We start from the raw sequence: 27,781 nt of genomic DNA, 5'->3' as shown, positions 1-27,781 counted from the left end.
CAGGAGATACTGAAGGCTGGAAAGGGTACTCCCATTGTTGGAAAAGCCTATTTAGAGGGGAAAGAGACGATGGAGAGTGGTGGAGTGATGGAGGCGGGGTTTGACAGGCCAGTCCAGGGCATGGACAGTGCTGGGATTAAAGATAAACTATACAGGGAGAAGGCAATGGCATCCTGCTCCAGTACTCTTGCCTGGAAAATCCCATGGATGGAGGAGCCTGGTAGGCTGCAGTCCATGGGGTCACTAAGAGTCAGGCACGACTGAGTGACTTCACTTTCACTTTTCACTTTCATGCATTGGAGAAGGACATGGCAACCCACTCCAGTGTTCTTGCCTGGAGAATCCCAGGGATGGGGGAGCCTGGTGGGCTGCCGTCTGTGGGGTTGGACAGAGTTGCACACGACTGAAGCGACTTAGCAGCAGCAGCAGCAGCAGCATACAGGGCTGAGGAGAACCCTAACTAGTTCCTTCTTGATCATTTGTCATCACTCTGCTTTAGGGAACGTGGGACTCAATGGGTGTTCACAAGAGGTACCTGATGCTGGTCTATGAGCTGAGACGGAGCACTACCCACTGAAGGAGAGCAAGAGGTGTGGCCTGTTTCTTGCAAGTTTGTGTCCTCCCTTTGCCTCCCAACTGTGCCCTCTGCCCTCTTCACCCTGGAAGTTCATGTGGGAGGAGAGGATCAGTGGAGATACAGCATACTCCTCTCCCCTTGGAAAAGGTTTCCAGCGCCTGAGGTCTATCATAAGAAAAGGAAAGACAGAATGCCTTGTAGGATAAGAAGTTTTTCTCCAAGGAATCTAAATCCCAGAGACTCCATGACTCTGACTTGGAATCTTCTTCTCCAAATATTGTATCTTGGCCCAAAGATCATTCCTTTGGAAGGATTATTTGTTTTGGAAGATAACCTTTGTGCTAGAAAGGCTGTCAAAATCTACAGTGTTTGTCATATCTAATCTTAATGATTTTTCTTGGCTTTTGGGTCCCAGCAACTGTCTCCATCTTAACTCTATGTTTGCTCTCATTACCCATGACATTGGCTTCCCTGCCTGAACCAGGTTTTCCTTCTTCCCTCTCACACTATTTTCTGCCCTCTTTATCTTCTTCCTTGTCTGTGATGATTTCTCTTTACTTCCTACTCAGGCTGAGTCAAGTGCCACTTCCTCTAAAGACTTTCCTTGACTATTTCTATTCCACAGTGCTAAGTGGCTTCAGTTGTGTCTGACTCTCTGCAACCCTGTGGAGACCACCAGGCTTCTCTTTCCATAGGAATCTCTAGACAGGAATACTGGAGTGGGTTTCCATGCCCTTCTCCAGGGGATCTTCTCAACCCCGGAACTGAACCCATGTCTCTTACATCTACCTGTATTGGCAAGCAGGTTCTTTACTGCTAGAGCCACCTGGGAAGTTCCACAACATCCTTCTATTCCTCTCAACCTAACAATGAATATAATTTGTATCACATAACTTGAACTTGATTATTCTCTTAGTCTGTACTAAAAAAAATTTTTTTCTTGTTACATCTTACACAAGTTTGATGTCCCACCCTACAAAGGTAGGAACTCTGTCTTTTTGTTTCTTTGGCATCTCCCACAGCATGTAGGGTTGTGTTCAAACCTTAAAAATACCCTGTTATTCTCTGCTGGCCTCCTGAAATTTCCCTGAGCTGTTACCCTACTGCTGTGTGATAGCCTTTCTCTAAGACTGCTCTCTACTTCAATGTTTACAGTGAATTTAGGAAGGGGACTAATTATTGACCCCTCTGCCATGGTTTAGTAGAGAAGAGAGCTTCTCTCTTTCCCAATAGGGCCAAATCAGAGTCGTCCCTGACATTTTCTCCAAGCTTCCACCTGCTCCTCCCCTTGAATGAGTGAATGGCTAGTAGAAATGACCAGGGACTTCCCTGGTGCTCCAGTGGCTAAGATTCCATGCTCCCAATGCAGGGGGCCCAGAGTTCAATCCCTGGTCAGGGAACTAGATCCCACATGCCACAACTAAAGATCCTGCACGTGCAATGAAGGTGGGATATCCTGTGTGCCAAAACTAAGACCCAGCACAGCCAAATAAAGAAATAAATGTTCTTTTTTTTTTTTTTTTTAAAAGAAGAAAGCAAGTGGCTGAAGCTTGATGTTTCTTTTGACAAATTATAAGATGGGCTGTTGTTCTTCAAAAGAAAATGGGTATATGTTTATATCTCTCCAACAACAACAAACAAAAAGGAAATGGGTTCCACCCTCTCCCTTTTCATTGCCTACCTTTTGATCAGTAAGAAAGGGCCCCTTCCTCCTTGCTTTCTACACTCAAAGCAAGGCCTCTCTATATTGATGATGATGTTGGAGATAGGCATTTTCATTTTCTGTTCCAGCATTTCTACCTACAACTAGGAGGCAAGTCAGATTTCCCCTTTCCCATTGGGTCTGTTTGTCCTCAATCTGGAGTAGGAGATATGAAGCCAGAGTACATACTCCAATCCAGCTGTTTCCAGGAAGCCTAAACTTCTAGCAAAAGGCTAATTAGATGGTTGTTTAGTCTATTAATAACAATGATGCTTGGATTCTTGTTCAGATGTCTGTTTTGGTATCGCCACAGGAGTGGAGTAGAAGCTGGGTGTTAGTTTGGGACCCCAAATGCTACCTTAAACCTTAATATATGATAAGGCCAGGAATTAGGTTGACCAGATGGTTGTGTAATTTTAGCTGAGGATAGTCTGTCATCTTAGGTAGGGGTGTTCCAGGTGGTGCTGGCGGATGCATGTCTATGTGCATGTGGTAGAGTTCTCTTTCCCACAGCTCGTCAGAGCATGGTTGATAGTCCCAAGCAGGCCATCGAAACTGCCAGACCCTGAGGCCTACATCGACTTTGGGGGGATCCTGCCAATTTGTGCAAGATCTGCTAAAATGTTTCTGAATCTGTGGTCATCTATGTCATTTAATTCCCTTCCAAACCTCATGGCCAACACTGGTAACATATTCCACATGCTGGTCTCCCCTAGCCAGTGTAGAAACAGCTGACAGATAGCTGTTGTTAACAGCACAGCATTAAGAGGAAGGAGAACCAAAGTTAGCGTCCTTTTCAGATGCAAGGGTGTATTTCAACATGCATGCACAGGCACGTAGAAATATACCAAACTGGCATTGTCCCAGATCTGCCCCCGCCCCCCCCCCCCCAATTTAATCTTCAGAATGGGGCCTGTCTAGCTTAGCGGTTTTGTGTGGTTTTGTGTTTTTGTGGTTTTGTGTCTTTTGGCAATTATTGGGTTGGGCAAAAAGTTCATCAGGGTTTTTCTGTAACAATTTATAGAAAAACTGAAATGAATTTTTTGGCCGACTCAATGTTATCTATAATGGAAACTTTTCTGCCTTTCTCCCTTCCTAGTGGCAGACACACCAATGACTGGGATTGTTCAGGATTCCTGTGAGACCCCCTTGAAACACTATCTCCTCCCTACCCCAGATGGTTCTACATGTGAAAGAGATGGTGGGATGAAGCATGGACCCCAGAGGGCCTTTCCAGCAGGAAACATATTACCAGGCTTTGTTGGCCTCCTGGCTGAGAGACCTGTTTGTTTTTGTTACTGAAACTCCATATTCATAAGCAAAAGCATAATAATAGCAACAATCATAATAATGTAAGACTGTGGTCAGCCAAGTCTTCGTTTCCTGATACGGAGGAGCACAATGTCCCTCCCCCTACCCCTTGGCCCAGGCTTCCATGGAAGTGAATGAGCTTTGAAATCCCTTTGATTGTGAATGAGCAGGCGAATGAAAGGGCGTGCATTGAAAGTAGGGAGGCTGTGCCTGCTTGCTGGCCCTCCGGCATCCTCACTGAGCCTAGTAGCTGACCTTTGGCTCTGCCACTGGCCTGCTAGTTAAATCTGACCACTGAACAACCACTTGACAGGATTTCCAGCTTATTAAAAATGGAGTGTGGCCACCAGGGATTTGAGCAGAAAGGTAATCAAAGAGAACCTAGTGAAAACTTAAAAACATGCATACACACATGTCAAGGGAGCACAATTTTAACCCCTCACTCACCCCACAGAGTAGGATTTGAAGACCAGGGATGAAGAAATGAAGCTAGAACTACAACACCGAGTTGTTTGCCCTGCACTTTTTTTATTTTTCAAACTTGTTTGCTAAAGGATGGAGCACTAATGCTGGTTGTGCTGCTTGTACTTAATTTACATTTGATATATTTCAAGATGTAGGCACTAGTTATATAATACAAATCAGCAAAGGAATGCAAACACTCAGACATTTAATAACAAAACCATGTCTTCTAATTTTAATGAATGAAGTATGTGGTACATATAGGAAAATCAGAGTGTCAGCTTCTGTAACCTTGTACGGTATAGATCTTTTGGCAGGGTGCCATTTTTCTGACACTGCCCTTACCTGCTAATGAATAAAAATATAAAAAATACATTTTCTGAAAAACTCTTGACACTGTGCTGTTGCTACTTCTCTGTGGTTTCATCGTAGATAAGCTTAAAAGGAATCTGGTTTACAGTGTAATGATCCATATCTGTAGCTATCCCCCAATTTTATTACAGAAGTGACTTTCTAGCTGCCTATCATTCAGCTACTTTTTATATATTTTCACAGTTTCCTCTGAAGAGTAATGCTGGTTCCTCTCCTCTGGAGGCTTTGAGAGACTGTTGGTAATGTATTTATTAAATTCTGCTTCTGAATGTGAATAGAGTTAGAAAGATCAACATAGGGAATATTGAGTTAGCCTCCGATTGGCCAGCGGGGACTGGTAGCTCCTCTGGAGGAGGAAGTGGCAACGCACTGTAATATTCTTGCCTAGAAAATCCCATAGACAGAGGAGCATGGTGGGCTACAGTCCACAGGGTTGCAAAGAGTTGGACAACTGAGCGTGCATGCTCACAGACTGGTAGCTTCAGCAGAGCAGCAAAGGGGTCAGATTTCTGAAGCCAGATTTTCCTTATCAGGCTGGAGGGTGCAGTGGAGGGAGATGAGAACCAGCAAGTAGGGGACCACCTCGCTCTCCCTCTTCTGCTGATAACTGTCTCACTTTGTCCTTTATGTTTTTGTCTTCCATCTCTTCATCTGGGATGTAGGGGTGTGGGAGGGAGGGCTAGATAATCTCTAGGCTTGGCTTTCATACTCTGATCATGTGACCAGAGAATCAGAAAACTCTAAGAGGTCATCCCAGCTTCTGCTAGCTCACTGTCTTATGTGACAACAATTCTGTACAAATAGCAGTCCAGATAGAAGGCAGCCTGGTTCAAATCCTTGATAACATAATAATTCATTTAGGGAGTGCTTCCTAGGTGGGTGTTTAAAACATATAATTGAAAAAAGGATTTCTACTTTGTCTGTCCAGGGGCTGGGAAGGATGGATGCATGCCCACCTGTCCCCAACCCTCCCTATCCCCCGACCCCTCAGTCTCCTCACCCTCCTACTCCCCCACCCCCACCCCCCAGCCCAGAAGCCCTACTTTATAAAAGGCAAGGGGTTTCATGGAGGTTTGTTCACCACTGTATTCCAAATGTTTAGCAAGGTACTGGAGGAAGTGAATGAAGAAATATTTGTTGAATGAATGAATGAATGAAGCATTCAGAGGGTCTTTGTGTGGCTAGGCATTTTAAGAGATCTCTACCTTTCTAATGGGTCAGGTTTTGACCCCAGGAAAGCCCAGTAGGACATAATTTGCAAATGAGGGAAAGGGCTAGGATCATAAAGATAAAGGAAAGGAATTAATACTGCTGTAAATAATAATAGGAGTCTAACTGCATTGTGAGTTAAGACTGAGTTAGGAAAACAAATTCCCTTCTCCACCATTGGCAGTTTCTGAGAATGAATGCTGTATATGTATATGTGTGTGTGAAAGGAAGAAAGACAGAGACAAACATAGATCCAAAAGTAACCCTGCTGGTCCAGTGGTTACAGTCTGCCTTCATATTCAGGAGATGTGGGTTCGATCCCTGGTCTGGTAACTAAGATCCCACATGCCATGGGACAATTAAGCTCGCAAGCCAAAACTAGAGAAAGCCCTCACTGCAATGAAGACTTAGTGCAGTGAAAGAGAGAGAAAGAGAGAGAGAGAAAAAAAAAACCCCAAACAACAACGACAACAACAAAAAACAAAAGTTACCTGCTAACAACAAGGATAGGCACGTCTTCAGCTCACTTCTTGAAAGGGAACCCATACCTATGCTGTGTTTTGTCGCTGGACTTAAGAGCGTCAGGATATGAAGACCTAAAGGCCATTGTGACCTAGTCTCCTGAAGGCCTCTGGTTCTTAATCTAGACTGAGCATCTCAGACCCAGGATGTACTGCTTCAGGAAAGGGGGATCCCATGGGTAGAGAATTGCTCAGGGAGGAGAACGGGTTAGAAGGAAGTTGCTTTTGAAGTCATGGGAACATGGCAACAAAGTTAGGATCTTGGATTTCCTAAGATGCCACTGTGAAAAGCTGAACTTCTTGGGTATTCTAGAATATAAGACAAATTATATTTAGTGCAAAGTTGAAAAATGCTCTTTTCTTTCTGGTGATATTTCCTTTAATTATTCTAATCTTTCAGGGGATTCTGATATTCCCACTTCTGCCATTTCAGGAGATTAGGAACAGATTAAGGAAGGAACTGACTGCTTGTGCTTTGCTCAGTTGTGCCCAGCTCTTTGCAATCCCATGGACTGCAGCCTACCAGGCTCCTCTGTCCATAGAATTCTTCAGGCAGAAATACTCGAGTGGGTTGCCATTTCCTCCTCCAGGGGATCCTCCCGACCCAGGAATTGAACCCAAGTCTCTTGTGTCTCTTGCATTGGCAGGTAGATTCTTTACCACTGAAACCACCTGGGAAGCCTGTGATCACAATACTCTTTCAAAATCACTTGCTATAAATGTTCCACCAAATTTCTGAACACTTAACATTTTCATCGTGTAATTATCAGTATAAATGTGGAAAAAGCATCTGTGGCTTTAAGAACCCTGTGAGCTCAAGCAGTTAAGGACCAACTGCTCAAGCAGTTAAGCTTGAGGACCATCGTTTGCCCAGATAGTCCTGAGTGTCTCTTTGGCCATGGTTGGTTATTGAATAGGACCAGACTTAGCAACAAAAGCAGCACAAGAAAATAAAGATCAAACATTTTTTCTCATTTAAAGGGAATATTTTGGCAAGCAGCAAGATTTTCTGTTGTGTCTTGCTTCTCTGGTCTCCTCACTCAGATATGTTGTCTTGAATGGCATGGATGCTGCTCCTTATTCATGGTGAAGATTTGGAGATGAGAAGCTGCCAGTCTAGAAAATTCTGCTCTTGCATGGTAGACCAAGGAACACACAATGCTGGTAGCTTAGAATGCCATTAAAGCATGAAAATAGATGTTAAATCAGACCTGGACACTAAAAGCTGCTTTTTCCATCAGGCAAAACAATTCTCTTATAATGACTGAAGCCAGAAGGTGTTTAAACAGTAAAAATTTGTTTGGGTTGTTTCTTGATTTTTGTTGGCATTGTTGCTAAGATAGCTTTATGTGCCTTTAGAAGACATCAACTTGATGGCCTAATTTGAATACATTTTTTTTCAAAAGGATGAATTAATACCCTGTTTTGTTTATAATTATAAGGATCAGTGGCTGCCCCAGGACCTCATAAAGCCAGGGGTCTGTTTATCAAGGAAAAGAAAACCAAGTTGCCTTGCCTGGAGGGTTTCCACAGGCTAGTGGTTTGAGAGAGGTTTTCTCTCTCTAATGAGTATAATATTAAAATTAGATGGGTTCAGGAGGTTTCATTTTTGCAGTATTTGAATGATATACACAGATATCTGTAAAGGCCAGTCATCTGATTTTGCAGCTACAATGAATTGTTTCTGATAGCGTTGGCTTTATGTATCTGCTTCTTCTCCAATCCCAGTTTCCTTTGATCTTTTGACTTTGTTTTAATGTGCAGGTGTTTGCTGAAGTATAACTACTCAGTGAGCATCTGCGTTCACAAGAGTTTTAAAACTGATTCCACATTTTAACAGTTTCTCATGCCTTGATCTGGACTAGAAGAAAACAAATCCATCATAGTAACCAATATTAATAGTTCTTTCAGATTCCAAAGTGCTTACATTTTCTCCTTGGTTATAATCTTCAGTTTGGAGTTTGTCAGAGATTTCCAAGAGACTTACAGTAACGCTGAACATTTGCATAGCACTTTTAAAGCCTCTTTTAGTCATTAATTAATTCATAAGATGTCTTCTCACAATTCCCATTTAATGCCATCTATAAGTTCAGAAAACGAAGATCATGGCATCTGGTCCCACCACTTCATGGGAAATAGATGGGGAAACAGTGGAAACAGTGTCAGACTTTATTTTTGGGGGCTCCAAAATCACTGCAGATGGTGATTGCAGCCATGAAATTAAAAGATGCTTACTCCTTGGAAGGAAAGTTATGACCAACCTAGATAGCATATTCAAAAGCAGACACATTACTTTGCCAACAAAGGTCCGTCTAGTCAAGGCTATGATTTTTCCAGTGGTCATGTATGGATGTGAGAGTTGGACTGTGAAGAAAGCTGAGTGTCGAAGAATTGATGCTTTTGAACTGTGGTGTTGGAGAAGATTCTTGAGAGTCCCTTGGACTGCAAGGAGATCCAACCAGTCCATCCTAAAGGAGATCAGTCTCGGGTGTTCATTGGAAGGACTGATACTGAAGCTGAAACTCCAATACTTTGGCCACCTCATGTGAAGAGTTGACTCACTGGAAAAGACCCTGATGCTGGGGAGGGTTTGGGGGCAGGAGGAGAAGGGGCTGACAGAGGATGAGATAGCTGGATGGCATCCCTGACTCGATGGACATGGGTTTGGGTAAACTCCAGGAGTTGGTGATGGATAGGGAGGCCTGGCGTGCTGTGATTCACGGGGTTGCAAAGAGTCGGACACAGCTGAGCGACTGAACTGAACTGAACTGAACAGCAAACTGGGCCAAGCAGAGGTTAAATAACTGGGCTAGGGCCACCTGGGGATTTAGGTTCTTTCATTCTTTTTTCTTTTTTTAATTTCTAGGAAGAAAGAGACATTTTAATTCCAGTGCTCACCAAAATTTGCACCTTCAATATGGCACTATCAGGATCAGTCAATGAACCTGGACAAACTGGGGATATAGCTGCTTTTGAGAGAGTGTTAGGTTTTCAAGTAGAAATGAGAATGCTGTGGCTTTTTAGGGATATGGCAACCTTCCTGATCCACAGGCTCAGACCAAGCCTTAGAACAGAGCTGACGTTTCCAACCTTTCTTAATGAGAAGCTACTTTTGAAATCTAAGAATTATTGCCCGGGAAGGAACTGAGATACTGATAATGTGAATTGAAAACCAGACAGGAGAGGCTTTGGGTCTTGGTCTTCTTCCCAGGAAGACTTTCCAAAGAAGGGAAAACTGGGATGGCAGCTGGAGTGCAGATCAAGAAGGTAAAGGTTTAGGATTGATAATAGGCCTTTGACCTCTTCAAGAGCCCAGTGGTGGAATGAAGGCACAGAGGCTCTCCCAACTTCTCACCAAATGCCTAAGAAAATTGTGCTTTTCCTCTCCTTCGCTCACTAGGCTCTGCCTCCAGGATCCCACAGGGCTTCCGTAAAGACCTGCTTAATTGGCTGTTACCCTGAGCTCAGAATAGCATCTGAGCTGGAAAGAAAATCTGCTGCTCTGGAAAAAAAGCAAAGAAAATGTGGAAAATAGAGACTTGAGGTGAGGAGGTGTGTCTACGCTGGGGGAATGGACCGGAGAGAAGAGGCAAGCTTCCAGAGAGTAATAATCACTTCTGAGATAGTCACTAGGCGGTTTTAACCCAAGTGTCCTGAAAGTACTAACTGGGACGTTGTCTTGGTTTCCTGGAATCTTCTATAACAAATTACCACCAACGTGTGGCTTAAAACAACACACATTTATTATTTTATGGTTCTGGAGACAAGAAACCATAAATCAAGGTGTAGACAGGCTCAGAGCGAGAATGGGTTCCATGCTGGCGTCGGGCGGCTGCTGGCAGCCATCTTGGCTTCTGATGCGTCGCTCAGTCTCTGAGGCTGCCTCCTTCCGGCTGTCTTGTCTCCGTGTCTGTGTGTCTCAATCCCCCTTTTCTTTCCTTATAAGGATTCTAGTCATTGGATTTCGGGCTCACCCGAAGTTCAGGATGATCTCACCCCTCCTTAACTTAATTTCACCTTGCAAAGATACTATTTCCAAATAAGGTTTCCTTCACAGGTACAGAGGGTTAGGACTTGGTTGTGTTTTATTTTGGTGGGGGGGGGGGGAAGCACAATTCAACCCAAGATAGATGTCATCCTTCAAATTGCGTTTATGAGGAAGCTGAATGGCCTCTTGATACTGCCCACCTGGGTCTCTCCTCTGAATCCAGACAGATGGACAATGAGAGTTTCTGGAGGCGAAGCTAACAAATGCTTCTCTCTTGTACAGTCCTGTCCATTCAAATTCTATGACTGCCTGAAGGGAGAAATTGCTTGGAAGAAGCTACTGTGTAATTCTGTGCACCCACAGCAGGAGACACCCACCCTTCCTCCAGGCTTTGACTCTGACCTTTGGTGGATGGTCCAGCAAGAAGGCTAGCTCTATAATTTCTGGAGAGATGGGCTTTGTGGGTAGAAGAGAATTCTTTCTCTGGCCATGGTAATGCACAGAACACCCATCAGGTCCTCTGAAAGTGTCTTTTTACTGTCCCAATCCTCCAGTTTCTTTTCAAAATACCCAAAATCAGCTCTATCGAGGAGTTCCACAATGCTCGCAGCTATCCAAGTTAGCAACTTAGTGCTTCATCCTGGGGTTTTCTTCTCTCCTGCGCTACATCAAGTCAGTCCATGGGTCATGTGATTCTCCAGCTTTCTATTTCCTAAGCCATCCCCTCCTTTTCATCCTCATCATCCCTGTTGATTCTAAGGTTCTTATCACTGTTTCGTCAACATTAGCTGTTTATCTGGTTGGTCTGCCTGTTACTCTACAGCAGTATTGATGCTTCTGCCAATTTTTAGGTACTCTTCTCGCTTTCAATCTTCTGATGGCTTCGTTAGCCAGATGAATGTCCAAACTCTTCAGCAGGCCACAGAGCTCTTTATGACATAATCAACTGGTCATGAAGCAGACATACTGTCTGCTAAAAGGACCTTGTGCGTGCTTAGTCATGTCCGACCCTTTACCACCCCATAGACTGTAGTCTGACAGGCTTCTCTGTTTATGGGATCTTCTTTCCAGGCAGAAATACTGGAATGAGTTGCCATTTCCTCCTCTAGGGGATGTTCCTGACCCAGGGACTGAACCTGAGTTTCCTGGGTCTCCTGCAGTGCAGATGGATTCTTTACCATTGTGCCACCTAGGAAGCCATGAAGGACCTCTGGGTATCCCATTCTGAGGTGAGTGCTCTAGCATGTAGCAGACAGCACCTCCACAAAGTCAAGAACTTACTTCGTGTCCTCCTGCTGCTAAACAGTCAGCAATGCCCAAGAGACTTGACTTTTTAAACATGGGACATTAATATTTTGTGACCTGTTTGATTTTTAAAAATTCACCTTCTTTCTTCTTCACCTGAACTCTCATCCCCCAGAGCCTACTGAGATGTGTGCTATATTGGGTTTCCTGTTTGGCAGTAGAAATCTTGCCCTCACAGTGTTCAAACATTGGTGCCTTAATCTAGCTTATTTGAAAACTTATCTCTAAAGCCTTATATTTCTTCCATTTCTCCAAAGCTTCCTCAGTTCAGTTCAGTCACTCAGTCATGTCTGACTCTTTGCAACCCCGTGAATCACAGCACACCAGGCCTCCCTGTCCATCACCAACTCCCAGAGTTTACACAAACTCATGCCCATCAAGTCGGTGATGCCATCCAGCCATCTCATCCTCTGTCATCCCCTTCTCCTCCTGCCCCCAAACCCTCCCAGCATCAGAGTCTTTTCCAATGAGTCAACTCTTTGCGTGAGGTGGTCAAAGTAATGGAGTTTCAGCTTTAACATCAGTCCTTCCAATGAACACCGAAGACTGATCTCCTGACTGATGGACTGGTTGGATCTCCTTGCAGTCCAAGGGACTCTCAAGAATCTTCTCCAACACCACAGTTCAAAACCATGAATTCTTCGGTGCTCAGCTTTCTTCACAGTCCAACTCTCACATCCATACATGACCACTGGAAAAATCATAGCCTTGACTAGACGGACCTTTGTTGGCAAAGTAATGTGTCTGCTTTTGAATATTCTATCTAGGTTGGTCATAACTTTCCTTCCAAGGAGTAAGCATCTTTTAATTTCTTGGCTGCAATCACCATCTGCAGTGATTTTGGAGCCCCCCCAAAATAAAGTCTGACACTGTTTCCACTGTTTCCCCATCTATTTCCCATGAAGTGATGGGACCAGATGCCATGATCTTCATTTTCTGAATGTTGAGCTTTAAGCCAACTTTTCCACTCTCCTCTTTCACTTTCATCAAGAGGCTTTTTAGTCCCTCTTCACTTTCTTCCATAAGGGTGGTGTCATCTGCATATCTGAGGTTATTGATATTTCTCCCCAGCTTGTGCTTCTTCCACCTAGAGCCAGACATTCTGGAATGTGAAGTCAAGTGGGCCTTAGAAAGCATCACTATGAACAAAGTTAGTGGAGGTGATGGAATTCCAGTTGAGCTCTTTCAAATCCTGAAAGATGATGCTGTGAAAGTGCTGCGCTCAATATGCCAGCAAATTTGGAAAACTCAGCAGTGGCCACAGGGCTGGAAAATGTCAGTTTTCATTCCAATCCCAAAGAAAGGCAATGCCAAGAAATGCTCAAACTACCGCACAATTGCACTCATCTCACACGCTAGTAAAGGAATGCTCAAAATTCTCCAAGCCAGGCTTCAGCAGTACGTGAACTGTGAACTTCCAGATGTTCAAGCTGGTTTTAGAAAAGGCAGAGGAACCAGAGATCAAATTGCCAACATCCGCTGGATTATGGAAAAAGCAAGAGAGTTCCAGAAAAACATCTATTTCTGCTTTATTGACTATGCCAAAGCTTCCTAGATTCTACCTATTCATAATTTTTTGGAGTTCCCTGGGCACTCATGCTTTCATTTCTCTGTGCCTTTGTCCAAGCCGTTCCCTCTTCCAGAGACGCTAACTGCCCCCATGCATACCTGAGTCTCTTTCAAGCTTAAGGGTCAGGTCTTCTGACTCCCCAAGGCAGGTCGAGGACCTCCTCACATGACATTCCATGGAAGTCTAGGAAGCACTGAGAACAGAGCCTCACATATCTATCCAGCCTGAGAGTGGTTTTTCAAGCTGTGTGTCGATGTCTCATTAGGAGGTGGTGAAATAAAATTTTAAAATGCAATAGAAAAGAAAATATCAAGTCCACTGCTTTTAGTAAGCATCTAGTATGTGGACTTTCACTATTGCTGCTGCTGCTAGTGTGTGTGTTTGTCTGGGTCTGGGAATATTTCTTACAGTAAGTCGTGGGCAGTAGACAGTGACTTGAGTGGCAGGATCTTGTCTCCACCATCTTTGTACACCTCGGCCCAGGTGCAGTGTTTGAAGAGAGTTGACAGCTAGCAAATGCTGGGGGACTGAAGCGACTGCATGCAGCTGTGAAAATCCTGCACATAGTTCCCAACACATTCTTCGGAGACCAGGAAGAGTCGTGACAAAGCATTGAGGATTCTAGAGCCACTTGCTGGCCCTCCCCATGTCTGCAAATAGTCAAAGCCAGAAGTTTGGAGTGAGTCATGCCTGTGTCTTCTTTGGGTTACAATGTCAGATGCAGCTTGTGTTTATTCAGCGTCTACCTCTTTGCCACACGCCATCTCATTTAGTCTTTGAAAAATGCTGCAGTCATGAAATTCCTTTTTTTAGTGGGAGATGCGGAGGCACAAGGAGGGTTAAATGTTGCTTTAGACTGTAATGTAAACAAAGGCTGCCTGAATTCACATCTTCTACAATTTAGGTGAGCGTTTGTTCTTTTGTATCAGGAGATGGACTTGTCAGGAGTGTAGCAGCTTCTGGAAGGCTATGGAGGAGTGTTAGGGGGAAGATAGGGCAGGAGGGCCACTTACTCAGGTTACAACACTGACTGTGGCTGCTTGGAGAAGAAAAACATTACCACACATGGGTAACAAAGACTTGTAAGGCCTGCGAAGAAGTGATTTGAGTAGGTGCGTCAAAGGACCATTAACCATAAAGCAGAAGACACGGCTCTCTACGTATGAAGGGAAGGATTTGTCATATAGTTGTGCTGTCACGGATGGGAGCCATCAGCAGCTGTTGCGTGCTGCTCGCACATTAAACACACAATCGTGGAGATTGATTTGGGAGCCTGGTCCCTGAAGCCCTCCCCCCGCCTGCCTTCACCTGCCTGCTCCCTCCTCCCCACCGGCCCTCCCCGGCTTTGCCTGCTCCTCCTCCCCCCCTTGCCCGAGCCCACCTCCTACTTCCATCTGGATGCCTCTGAGCAGATGTGGACAGAGCCATATGCTCTACAGCTATGACTCACACTGCTGTGCTTCTAGGCTGGCTCATGTTGGCTTGTGATTAGTGTTTATTGTTATCCTCTCCAAGTCAGATGGTGGTGATGGTTATTGACTTGCCCAATACAAATCTCTCAGTTTATTAGGAGCCTTGCACACAATGAAAGGAATTCATTGAAAGATGAATATAAAATATTTGTACTTGTTCATCTAAAATGGGTGAGTACACATAAAAAAAGAATGAAATAATGCCATTTGCAGTAACATGGATGGACCTAGAGATATCATACTAAGTCAGAAAGAGAAAGATAAATACCATATGATATCAATTATAGGTGGAATCTAAAATGACACAAAGGAACTTATCTATGAAATATAAACGGACTCACAGATGTAGAGACCAGATTTGTGGTTGCCAAGGGGGAAGGGGTGGGAGAGAATGGATTGGGAGTTTGGGGTTAACAGATGCAAACTATTATATATAAAATGGATAATCTATAAGGTCCTACTGTACAGCACATGGAGCTGTATTCAATATCCTGTAATAAACCATAATTGAATATGAAAAAGAATATATATATGTATAACTGAATCACTTTGCTGCGTATTAGAAACTAACAGAACATTGTAAATCAAATATACTTCAATAAAGTAAATTAAAAATAGAAATAAAGTGGGCAAGTATAAGACCGTACCTTGGCTCTGTTTTGTTGAACATTTTTATCAGGGACTTGGATGAAGACATAAAAGACCTACTGATCACACTTGCAGCTGGCATGAAGCTGGGCAGAATGGCTAATAGGCTAGCTAAGAAGACTAGGTTTTTAAAAGATCTTGACAAGTGGAGCAAAAGGCCAAAACCAACACAAAAAATTTAATAAGAAGAAATTTAAGGTCCTGCACTTAGGGTAAAGCAAATGTACTTGAAAAGCATGTAAGAGGGAAGAAAGAGCTCTATCTTTGAAACCATTCTAAAGAAAACAAGTAAGGACTGTAGCCTCAATATGAATTAACCACAAAGGAAATGAAAATTAGGTTGTCTGACTAGAAGCACAATCAGTGTCATTCCCAACAAGCCTGGCACAGGTCCAGCCACATCCACAGGACTCTAGGTGTCTGTCACATTTAAAATAAAAATCAAAGTGTATGTCACCTATTGATTGATTACAAATTCTTTTACCAAATTCCTCTTCAGAAATTACCCAAGTAACAAGAATTAACTGCAGCTGATAATGACGTATGATTAGATATATTTGAAAAATCAATATTTTCTCTTTTCAACATCACCTAAACCAGGTAACTTGTATAAATATCCTCAGGTGCATCCTTCCACACTGTTAAACATGCTGACATAAACATATCGAAACAAATCCATATAAGATTTTCAAAGGAACTGTGTTTTGTAAAGCGGATCCTGCAATATGCAATATTCTCCAACTTTTTTTCTTTTTCTTTTTTTTAATTTGTATTTTTACTTTATTTTGCTTTACAATACTGTATTGGTTTTCCAACTTTCTTTCTTCAATTAAGGATATGTCATTAACCTTTTCTGGGTTAATATGTATGAAAGTAGCTCAGTTGTGTCTGACTCTGTGAGACCCCATGTCCTGTAGCCTGCCAGGCTGTTCTGTCCATGGGATTCTCCAGGCTAGAATACTGGAGTGAGTTGCCCTTCCCTTCTCCAGGGGATCTTTCCAACCCAGAGATCAGGTCCCCTGCATTGCAGGCAGATTCTTTACCGTCTGAGCCACCTAGATCATAATGCTTAATATTCTGTGATATGGACGTGTTTATTCAGTCCTTCTCCATGTCACACTTTAAGATGCATACTGGCAAATAAGGGAGGGGATGGCTTTCCAGCGTGGGAAGATGGAAATTGGAGCTAGAAGCCATGACATACAAAGAAAGAAGCATCCAGATATTTTTAACTGGGAAAATGGAAGGTAGGTGGCTGAAGGGGAGGGTTGATTGAGTTCATTAATTAATACTGGGGTTTTGCTCAGTGTGAGGACCAACAGATTCCATGTTTAGTGTTGGGACACTTTGTCTTTGTCAGGACAGGGCTGGAAAGGGGACCAAGGCAGGGACCCTGCTTCCTTCTGGTGGTTGGAGGGATGTATGAAAAACAGCTTCGGGGTTAGCAAGCCTGCCTACCCCGCACCTCCCTCCCCAGAGAGCTGGCGGGCATGGAACAACCTCCACAGTAAGCACGTTATAAAAACATTAGGCGAAAATTATAAAAATAATGACATTAAAAAGAAAAATTGTTGTAGAAACCAAACAAACCCAGCCCTAGAGCTGAGAGGGGCACCAGCCAGGATGTTGTTGGCATGCTCGGAAGAAATTTGATTTCGATGAATTTCATTGTCAGTGCAACCGGAGCATGAATCACCCTCCTCTGCCCTTTCTCATCATTTTAATACCACAGATTTAGGGAACATGGCATTAGAGAGATAAAGAGGTTCACAAACAGCATCCGCCAGGAGCCCCCTGGGCCCCAAGGTGGCGCTGGACTCTGGCAGCAGGCAGTTCTCCCTGGTTATGGGCCCATAAATCTGAAGGCAGTTGAACCCCAGCGGGATTTGCAGCCGTCAAGCCTGAGACCAGAGCTGGTGCTTTTCGGGCTCCCCGCACTCCTCCCCCTGCAAACCACCTGACTGAGGGCTGAGGAATGAGTTCTCACTCTGAAGCAAGCGGGCCTGGCAAAGCCGATGCTGGAGAGAGGCAGCTCTCAGTCGGCATCCGGGCTTTGTGTCCTGATTCCCAAACATTCTCTCCTGAGGTCCAGGAAGGCCACCTGCCCTGGCAGAGACAAGGGCCAGTGCCAGCCTGGGCTGCATGGAGTGATGCTTCTGCCTGGTGATGCGAAAGTCCCTGTCAGCCCTGGAACCAGGCTCTCACTTTATTTTTTTAATGAACATGTAGTTGATCCGTTACTGGGTGCCAGGCCCCCGGCCAGGCTCTTCATATGGGTGACTGCTCCAGCCTCCCACCCATCTGGCAGGTAGCATCTGCAAGCTGTGAGGCTTAGAAAGACCATGTTCCTTGGCCCTCCTCACTCTGCTGACCTGGGGTCAAGCCTGGCCTTGAACTCCAACATCTGTACTCTTTCCACTAAGAGCTGACGGTGGCGATAATAAGTGGAGTAAATCAAAGACAGATATCACTTAGATGTGAAATGTAAAAACAGCAAATTCTGGGAGATGGTGAAGGACAGGGAACACTGGCGTGCTGCAGTCTATGGGGTCGCAAAGAGTTAGACACAACTGAGGGACTGAACAACAACAAAAACATGATAAAATGAATTAATTTATAAAACAGAAGTAGACTCACAGACCTAGAAAACTTATGTTACCAAAGGGGAAAGCGGGGAAGGATAAATTTAGGAGTTTGGGATTAACAGCTGCACACTAGTATATATAAAATAGATAAACAACGAGGACCTACTGTATAGCACAGAGAACTATATTCAACATCTTGTAGTAACCTATAATGGAAAAGACTCTGAAAAAGTATACACATACTCATATATAACTGATTCACTCTGCAATATACCTGAAACTAACACAGCATTGTAAATACTTCAATTAAAAAAGAAATAAAGAGTTGGGACTTCCCTGGTGGTCCAGTGGGTAAGATTTCACCTTCTAATGCAAGGAGTGCATGTTTGATCCCTAGTTGGGGAGCTAAGATCTTACACGCTTCAGGACCGAAAAACCAAAGCATAAAGCAGAAGCAGTATTGTAGTAAATTCAATAAAGCTGTTAAAAATGGCCCACAAAAATTTTTTAAAAAGTTGATTAAGGCACATTGTCATGGGAAGGGTCCATGAGAAGTGAGCCTTCTTAAAGAAATCCCGTAATTTCTCTCTTCTAGTTATAAAGACAACCAATTTTGAAGTATGTACTACTTAAAAATGCTCAAGGTAACCTCGTTTACCTAAAGTTTATCAAAGCCCTCAAGATTTCTCAGGAGCTCAGGGAGCTGCTTTATTCATACCAGTGCCTCAGTCTATTATTGTCCACACAGGTAACTAAAACAGGACCTGGAAATTAGAACTAGAAAAATCCATAAGGTATAGAGATTGGCTGCCTCATGGTAGAATTTGTTCAGATAACGGGGCCCACTGGTGGTTTTTCTTCATGGAGAGTCAGTGAGGATCAGTGACCAGGAATATAGTCATTCGTCTTGAATTCTGGAGTCAAATGATGTGGTTTTACCTGTGACATTGGGTGAGTTACTTAACCGTGTACAAGGCAGAGATAACAGCAAGGTGAAATGCGATCTTGTCTGTAGCAGCTCAGCCCAGCACCTGTACCAAGTAGTTCCAGTGACTGCTGTCTGCTGTGGGTGTTACGCTGTCCTTGGGTGCAGAGATGACACTGCAGAGGCGTTGTTATTAGGGCGTGCACTGGCGTTGTGTTTCCTGCTATAGTCAATCCGTTTTTGCTCATAAATCTGGCATCTGTTGGGAAATCACTTGAAAACTGCATGGCTTGGGCAGACAGACGCATGTCGAAGGGGATGATGCGAGGCTCTGAGATCCAGCCGATCTGGTTTCCAGTCCCGACTCTGCCAATTACTAACTGGGTCTTCTATGTCAATCATTTCACTCCTCACAGCCTCAAAAGAAGGATCACAAGAGCTGCCTTGCCTGGTCCTTGTCCATCTCAAAGGAGGGCACAAACATCCAGAGTTACCTTCTCCCCAGAAGGAGCCCATTGGTCATGACTTCCCTTCTGCTGTGGTCTGACCACCAAGCTTCCCAGACCAGACTGCAGGTGCCCCAGACTTTCCCAGACCTGTTTTGATGAGGTGGAAGTGACAGCCTCAGGCACATAGATGACCCTCCAGGCTCTTTGAAGATCCAAAAGTCTGGTCCTCAGAATTCAATCACTAATTCTATCCGAATTCAAGCAGGGCTCAAACCAGATGAGGAAATCCTTTCATTAAGTAGTTAAAGCCTCTTGAGACCAGGATTTTTGTAGAAATAGTGAGAGGGGTACCTGCCATTCACTTGAATTCACAAATATATGTTCAGCTGGTACTGGTACCTTTTCCTGACTGCCCCGCAAGCTCATGACCCTTCTGCCAGTAAGAGAGTTGTGTGCAACTTGGCAGGTTAGCACCTCCAATCCGGGGCCTCAGAGTCATCACCTGAGAATGGAAAATTAGGGTAAAGAGGTCCTTATAGGGCCCCGTGGTCACTAGCGCCCTAAGGTTCCTTTTCTCCCTCTGCTTAGGGCTCCTCCCAGTAGGCTACTCATCCTGTCACCTCTCACACCCCCAAAGATTTCTCACTCCTTTCTAGAGTCCCCACTCCATGTGACGCGCACTTCTTTCAGACCTCTGCTTTCGATGGTTTACCTTTATGGTCCCCCTTCTAGCCTGTGAGAACTTTGAAAGTAGGAATTCTATTTGTATGTAGTCCTGAGCTCCCAGAATCCAGCCTGTTGGCTGGCACAGAAGAGGTGTATATTTATTGAAGGATGGATATTGAAGAAATAATAAACAAGAGGCTTTAATCCACTGTAGTCCCTCTGTCCTTACCCATAACATGGAGATAATGAGTATTTGTTTCCAATGGTTTTATGAGCTTGAAATTCGATAACCCTGCTTTGTACAGGGCACTGCGGGTAGTCGTCACTCCATAAACATTAACCATCACTATTAATATTGGTGTCCCCATTGTAAAAAAAGCAACTGACATAGAGAGGAAAATGACCTGCCTTCCATAGCTCAGAGGGCTAAGTACAGTGCCAAGAAAAAAGCTGACATCTTTATATCCTGTTCAGATTTTTTTTAAGCCTTTTTTTTGGCTGCACCACAGGCATGCAATTTCCTGGACCAGTGATCGAACCCATGTCCCTTAGAGTGGAAGTGGGAAGTCTAAACTACTGGCATGCGTGTGAGCTCAGTCAGGTCTGACTCTGTGTCCCCATGGATTGTAGCTCACCAAGCTCCTCTATCTTGGGGTTTCTCAGGCAGGAATACTGGAGTGGGTTGTCACTTCCTCTTCTTGGGGATCTTCCCAACCCAGGGATCAAACCTGAGCCACTTGCATCATTTTTTTTTTTTTTTTTTTTTTTTTACTACTGAGCCACCTGGGAAGCCCCTTAATCACTGGACTGCCAGAGAAGTCCTTTTGCTCCTGTTCAGACTTTTAACTTCAGTGTTTATGTATCTTCTGTCTGCGGGCCTAGGGTTTTAGACTTTGTTTCACTCTATTGTTCAACAGACAGAATTTGACTGGGGCTGAGGCAGGAGGAGAGTGAGGAAGGGTTGTGTGAGACCCTGAGGAACTGGCTCTTCTAGTCTTCGAGGAAGAGATGAGATGTACCCTTGAATTACTCTTCACCAGGGCTTCCATAGACAATATCTGTGAACCTGTGGCTTAGGAGAAAAGAGCAGGGGAAGCGATTCAGATGGGAAATAATTTTACATAAAGTCATGTTTGGCAGTTATCACAGTGTGCAAGAAATACTTCTTAAAACAGAAGGCGAAGGCACATGTTTCTGGAAATTTAGAAATGTTCCTCAGAGTGATCGAGATGAGTCTCTGGGAGGGGATGTGAGAATACACTGTACAGAATCATTCATGCTGAATGTTAGCTCAGAAACCCAGACTAGCTGAGGTTGTGATGCACTAGTAGGAAACTGCCCAAGGAGCCCATTGGGTTAGAGCTATGAGTCTAGATTTGTTGCTACCAAATCCATACCAGTATCTTTATAGGGTGTGACTTAAAGATACCTTTTAAGATATGAGGGTCATATAAGATATGACCTTATATCTTGGCAATTGCATTTAATATTTAATAAGCTAGTAATCAAATTTTTATGGTATTTATGATTTTTATGATTTATTACTTTCATCTGAAATTCCAGAAAGAAAACAAGTGAAAAATAAACCCTCAACATTTTCAGCTCAGAAAGTGTTTAGAGAAAATTAGATGTATATTAAGCAATATTTTTTGGTAAAAATATGTCTTTCTCTTCTTTCATCCTTCTGTTCCTTCCTCCCTCCCCTCTTTATTTTATTCTACAGAGAATGTCATAGGTTTGCCTAAACACCTAGATAACCCATTGTCACTTTATCCCACTTTCATCCCTCATAAGTGTTTAAGCACAGATTTTTTTTTCCTGCCTTCTTTCTTTGAAACATCCTTTTGTGGATGTCAGTTTTGAGAAGGACTCAGGACTCCTAGACACAGGTGACAGGCTCAGGGAGAGACTTCATCCCCCTGGGCCTCAGACGCCTCCTCTCCACTGACACGTAGTTAAGAATGAACTAGCTCACATCCGGACTAGAGCTGGATCCCTAGAGCTTCTGCCGTGGAAGGGCTCCTCCTTCCCTGTCTCCAGACACAACATGACGCTCCTGAGACACTTTGGCAGCAGTGACTTGGGAGACCAGCAGGTGGCGCACGGGAGCCAGCATACACATGCCTTGGTCCCCGACAAAGAGATGGGGGAAGAGGCTGGTTTAGTGCAAGGTCAGTTGGCTGACTTCCTCAGTCATGAGGTGTTGAATGCTGCCACGAGGATGACAAAATCCTGCATGACTGCGGGACCTAAATGATTAAAAGCCAGGAAAGGCAAGAATAGAACATTTAAGGGTGGGGATATGGGAGTTGCTCTTTGAACCTGTCCTAATCCTCTCTCTTAGCCTGAGTTACCTTTTAGGAGGATTGTGAGCTGAAGGACAGAGAGTAGATAAAGCAACATGCCTGGTGTGAAGAGCTTAACACTGATAGCTGTAAAATAATTATAATCTGTTGGCTTGAACCCAATCTGGTGGTAATATTTAGGCATTTCTGATTAATATGGTGGTTGCTTTTGAGTACTTCTGATTCATTGATCTGTTCATTCCATTTTTTTTCAACCAAAGACTGTATATGGACCATCTACTCTGGACCTGGTGCAAGGCTTGGGCACTTGAAAGTGAATAAGACCCAGGCTCAGCTCTCCAGGAAAACAAAATAATTCAATTGGCTAAATCCACAGAAGGCTGGGTGGTAGATTTCCTTTCAAACCAATGGTTTAGACTGATAACCAGTACACTTAACTGAGTAGGTCAGTACTGGAAAAATAGTTGGGATGGTGGGAAAGTTAGGATAGGAATATGAAGGAAAAAGGGACCATGGGGCCGTTTATAAACCAGAATCGTGTCTTTTCTTTTAATTGAAGTATAGTTGATTTACAATGCTGTGTTAGCTTTAGGTATACAGCAAAGTGATTCAGATATGCATATACAGATATCTATTCCTTTTCAGATTCTTTTTCCATTGAGGTTATTATAAGATATTGATACTATATTTTCTTGTAATATACAGTAGGTCCTTGTTGTTTATTTTATATACAGTGGTGTGTATCTGTTAATCCGAAACTCCTAATTTATCCTTCCTTGCCCCTGCTTTCCCCTTTGGTAACCCCAAATCATTTCCATGTTAAAATAATTGGTATGCTCACACATTTTATTCAACCCTCCTCCTTTAGCTGGATCTGCTGTCGACTCTCTATCTTGTAGAAAGCAATATTTTGAGGATGTTTTTGTTGTTGTTTAGTCACTAAGTAGTGTCTGATTCTTTGGCCAACCCCATGAACTGTAGCCCTCCAGGCTACCATGGAGTTCTCCAGGCATGAACCCTGGAGTGGGTTGCCATTTCTTTCTCCAGGGTATCTTCCTAACCCAGGGACTGAACCTGGGTCTCCTGCATTGTGGCCGATTCTTTACTGCTGAGCCACCAGGGAATCCCATTTTGAGGAAAATGTAACCTTTTCAGTAATATATAGGGTACATGAAGTGTTACTTTTACAGAGAACAGTGCTCAATTTTTCTGTTTCCAGAGTAGGAGAGGAGAGGAGCCTTAATCAGAATAAGAGGAATAGAAAGGATTTGTTGGCACTGAGAACCATGAATCTCCACCTGCAGCCCCAGATGATGGACATTGTTTTTATTGAAACCCTTTCTGAAAGCAGAGATTGTCATCTATCTGGGTAAGTTTAGATGTGGGTCTCTTAGAGGAAAGGAAAACCAGGTAAGAGTGATTTTTAAAGACACTGTACATACTCATGGTGAAACTATGAAACTATATCAGGCAGCTAGATACAGTTGGCCCTCGGTTTCTGCCTGAATCCCCGTCTGCAGACTCAACTAACCATGGATGGAAAATATTAGGAAAAAAAAATTCCCCAAAGTTCCACAAAGCAAAACATGGATTTGCCACATGGCAACTATTTACATAACATTTACATTGTGTTAGATATTATAGGTAATGTAGCAGGTAGCGATGATTCAAAGGACACAGGAGGATGACTGTAGATTTTATGCAAACATTATGCCATTTTATTTAAGGGACTTGAGCATCTTTGGATTTGGAGCATCCAAAGATGGGAAGGGATCCTGAAAACTCTCTTGCAGATAACTGAGGGACCACTGTACTATGATGCTCTTGGGGTAAATAATGAAAAATGATGAAATCTTTTCAATTCAATGGACATAGATACTGAGCACATTTTCAATGTGTGCTTATAGAGCTGTGGTTTAAGGTAATTACCAGAAATATTAGTTTCATTTTGTGTTTTATTTTTATAATCAGCAACTAAAATCTTGTTTTCTCCTTCTGAAATATTTCAGGCATTCATGAAACACTATAACTAATTTCAAACATAACAAGGTGTCAACTAACCATGTTCCCATCACATAATTCTTATATATATATGTTGCTGCTGCTGCTAAGTTGCTTCAGTCGTGTCCGACTCTGTGCGACCCCAGAGACGGAAGCCTACCAGGCTCCATCCCTGGGATTCTCCAGGCAAGAACACTGGAGTGGGTTGCCATTTCCTTCTTCAATGCATGAAAGTGAAAAGTGAAAGTGAAGTCGCTCGGTCATGTCTGACTCTTAGCGACCTCATGGACTGCAGCCTACCAGGCTCCTCCATCCATGGGATTTTCCAGGCAAGAGTACTGGAGTGGGTGCAATTGCCTTCTCCTATATATATATATATATATATATATATATATATATATATATATGATTTACATATATGTATAATTTTGTCTATTTATTTTTGGCTGTGCTGGGTCTTTATTGCTCTGTGGCCTTTTCTCTAGTTGCAGAGAGTGGGGGCTACTCTCTGGTTGCGGTGTGTAGGCTTCTCATTGTAATGGCTTCTCTTGTTGGGGAGCATGGGCTCCAGGGCATGAGGGCTTCAGCTGTCGCAGCACATAGGCTGAGTAGTTGTGGCACACAGGCTTAGTGGCTCCGTGGCATCTGGAATCTTCCTGGGCCAGAGATCAAACCTGCATCTCCTGCATTGGCAGGCAGATTCTTTTACCACTGAACCCAACCACCACATAATTTTTTCAAAGTTTTGTATTTTGCTACATTTCCTCCAGGAAATAACATTAATTTAGTTTATATGGATAACCTTTGTGTACTTCTAATATGGAAGTGTGTGTAGATGCTGGTAATCCCAGGTATCAGGGATAGAGTAGAAGGAATTTCTGAGTGGGGTGGAATGTAGACCAGATCACTTCTAAGACCTAGACTCTTTGGAAACTTCTACTGGTTGGGTAGATGACCTCATGTCTAAGTTCATAAAGATGATGAACTTCTAAGTGAAATCTCTGAAATACACCAGGCTCTACAGGCTCACCATGAGGTGAAAACTAAAGTTGACACAAATCATTTGGAAATGATGCATCCAATCACAGATTATGTCCTCCAGTAAAAATGGGCCACCTCATACATGCTGCCTTTGCAAGCCTACACCTAAAGTGGTAGAAAATCTCTTAGGCTTTTTATAATGTACAATGTGGATATTACTTAGAGAGCTGAGGAAAAACTGCTCTGATCACAGTGGGTTTTGTAACTATTTAATGACTAAAGATCTAAAGATCAATGACTTTTCAGTGACAGGAGAATTCTAATAAAGATTCAAGGTAGAGAATTTTGTGCCCAAATCACAAGACGAACACTTCCTTCTGGTGGAATTATATATACAAAGATCAGTAGTGTGAGAATAATAACCAGATTTATTAGTATCTGAGCAAGCTTCCATTTAGGGCATTATCACCCCATCTGCCCTCAGTGAGGTATCTTTGGTTAAATAGAACTGGAACACATGACTTAGGCTGAAGGCTGAAAAGGGGTCAAAGTACTTCTTAATAAGGGCCTGCCTGTCTTGATTCCCACATAGAGTTAGGAGAGCAGGAAGAGGGTAAAGGACCTCCAAGGTCTTCCCTTAAAGTCTGGATCTTCCCCAGCTGCAGCAAACAGAAGACACCATGCCCAAAGCCACTCAGTTCTTTTAAAAAAATTTTTATTGGAGTATAGTTGCTTTAGGATGTTGTATTAATTTCTGCTGTACAGCAAAATGAATCAGCTGTACATATACACATGTCCCCTCTTTTTTGGATTTCCATTTAGGTCACCACTGAGTACTGAGTAAAGTTCCCTGTGCTATACAATAGGTTCTTGTTAGTTATCTATTTTATACATACAGATAACTAACAAGAACCTATTGTATAGCACAGGGAACTAGCAGTGTGGACTTCCTTAGTGGCTCAGATGGTAAACAATCTGCCTGCAATGTGGGAGATGCTGGTTCAATCCCTGGGTCAGGAAGATCCCCTGGAGGAGGGAATGACTACCCATTCAAGTATTCTTGCCTGGAGAATTCCATGAACAGAGTGTATATGTATCAATCTCAATCTCCCAATTCATCCCCAGCTTTCTCCCTTGGTATCCATTTTTCTCTTCTCTACATCTGTGTCTCTATTTCTGTTTTGCAAATTAGATCAATTCAGTTCAGTTCAGTCACTCAATGGTGTCTGAGTCTTTGTGACCCCATGGACTGCAGCATGCCAGGCTTCCCTGTCCATCACCAACTCCTGGAACTTGCTCAAACTCATGTCCATCGAGTTGGTGAAGCCATCCAACCATCTCATCCTCTGTTGTCCTGCCTTCAGTCTTTCCCAGCATCAGGATCTTTTCCAAGGAGTCTGTTCTTTGCATCAGGTGGCCAAAGTATTGGAGTTTCAGCTTCAGCATCAGTCCTTCCAGTGGATATTCAGGACTGATTTCCTTTAGGATTGACTGGTTTAATCTCCTGGTAGTCCAAGGGACTCTCAAGAGTCTTTTCCAACACCACAGTTCAAAAGCATCAATTCTTTGGTGCTTAGCTTTCTTTATGGCTACTGGAAAAACCATAGCTTTGACTAGATGGACCTTTGTTGGCCAAGTAATGTCTCTGCTTTCTAATATGCTGTCTAGGTTGCAAATAAGATCATCTATACTGTTTTTCTAGATTCCACATATATGCATTAAATATGATATTTGTTTTTCTCTTTCTGACATTTCACTCTGTACAAGACTCTTTAGGTCCATCCATGTCTCTACAAATAAACCCAATTTCATTTATTTTCATGGCTGAGTAATATTCCATCCTTTATCCATTCCTCTGTTGATGAACATTTAGGTTGTTTCCATGTCCTGGTTATTGTAAATAATTGCAATGAACACTGGGGTGCACGTGTCTTTTTGAATTATAGTTTTCTCTGGGGATATGCTGGGCATACACCCAGCACTTTTCAATGCAGTAGCCCTACCCAATGGTTGTTTAGCAACTCTTTCTCGTGCATATATGAATGTATAACAGGGTGTGGAAACAAGGGCTGTGTGTATAAGTAAAGGTGGAATAAGGGGAATGGAAAAACATTTCTCCCAACCAAATGTCCCCTTTGACATTCCCATCCCCATTTATATAATCCAGAGCACTGTCCATCCAATTAATCAGAACATTAATAATAACTCATTTTGGCAGCCTTAAATGGACTCTGGATAGAGAATTTGTAACACTTATCCCTGATTTCCTCATTAAACTTTAAATTTCTTAAGTTGAATCCAATTTCAGATAAGGTCTGATGTTAAGAGTAGGTTCAGAAGTCACAAGGCTCACTTCCTATTTCAACGCAGGCACATTTCCTTCCCAGCCTTGGTGGAAAAGTACATATCAGAATGAACATGTGAAATATTAGAGGGCTTCCCTGGTGGCTCAGTGGCTAAGAATCCACCTACCAGTGCAGGAGACAAAGGTTCAATCCCTGATCTGGAAAGATCCCACGAGCTGTGGAGCAACTAAGCCATGCACCACAACTATTGAGCCTGTGCTCTAGAGCCTGGGAGCCACAACTGCTGAACTCACAAACTGCAACTATAAAGCCTGCATGTTCTAGAGCCCTGTGCTCCACAACAGGAGAAGACACCACAATGAGAAGCCTGCCCACTGCAACTAGAGAGCAGCCCCTGCTTGCCTCAACTAGAGAAAAGCCTGAGC

This window comes from Capra hircus, chromosome 9 (genome assembly GCF_001704415.2).
Source record: "Capra hircus breed San Clemente chromosome 9, ASM170441v1, whole genome shotgun sequence".
NCBI lineage: Eukaryota > Metazoa > Chordata > Mammalia > Artiodactyla > Bovidae > Capra > Capra hircus.
The sequence above is the reverse complement of the archived record's forward strand: the minus strand, read 5'-3'. Positions refer to the sequence as shown.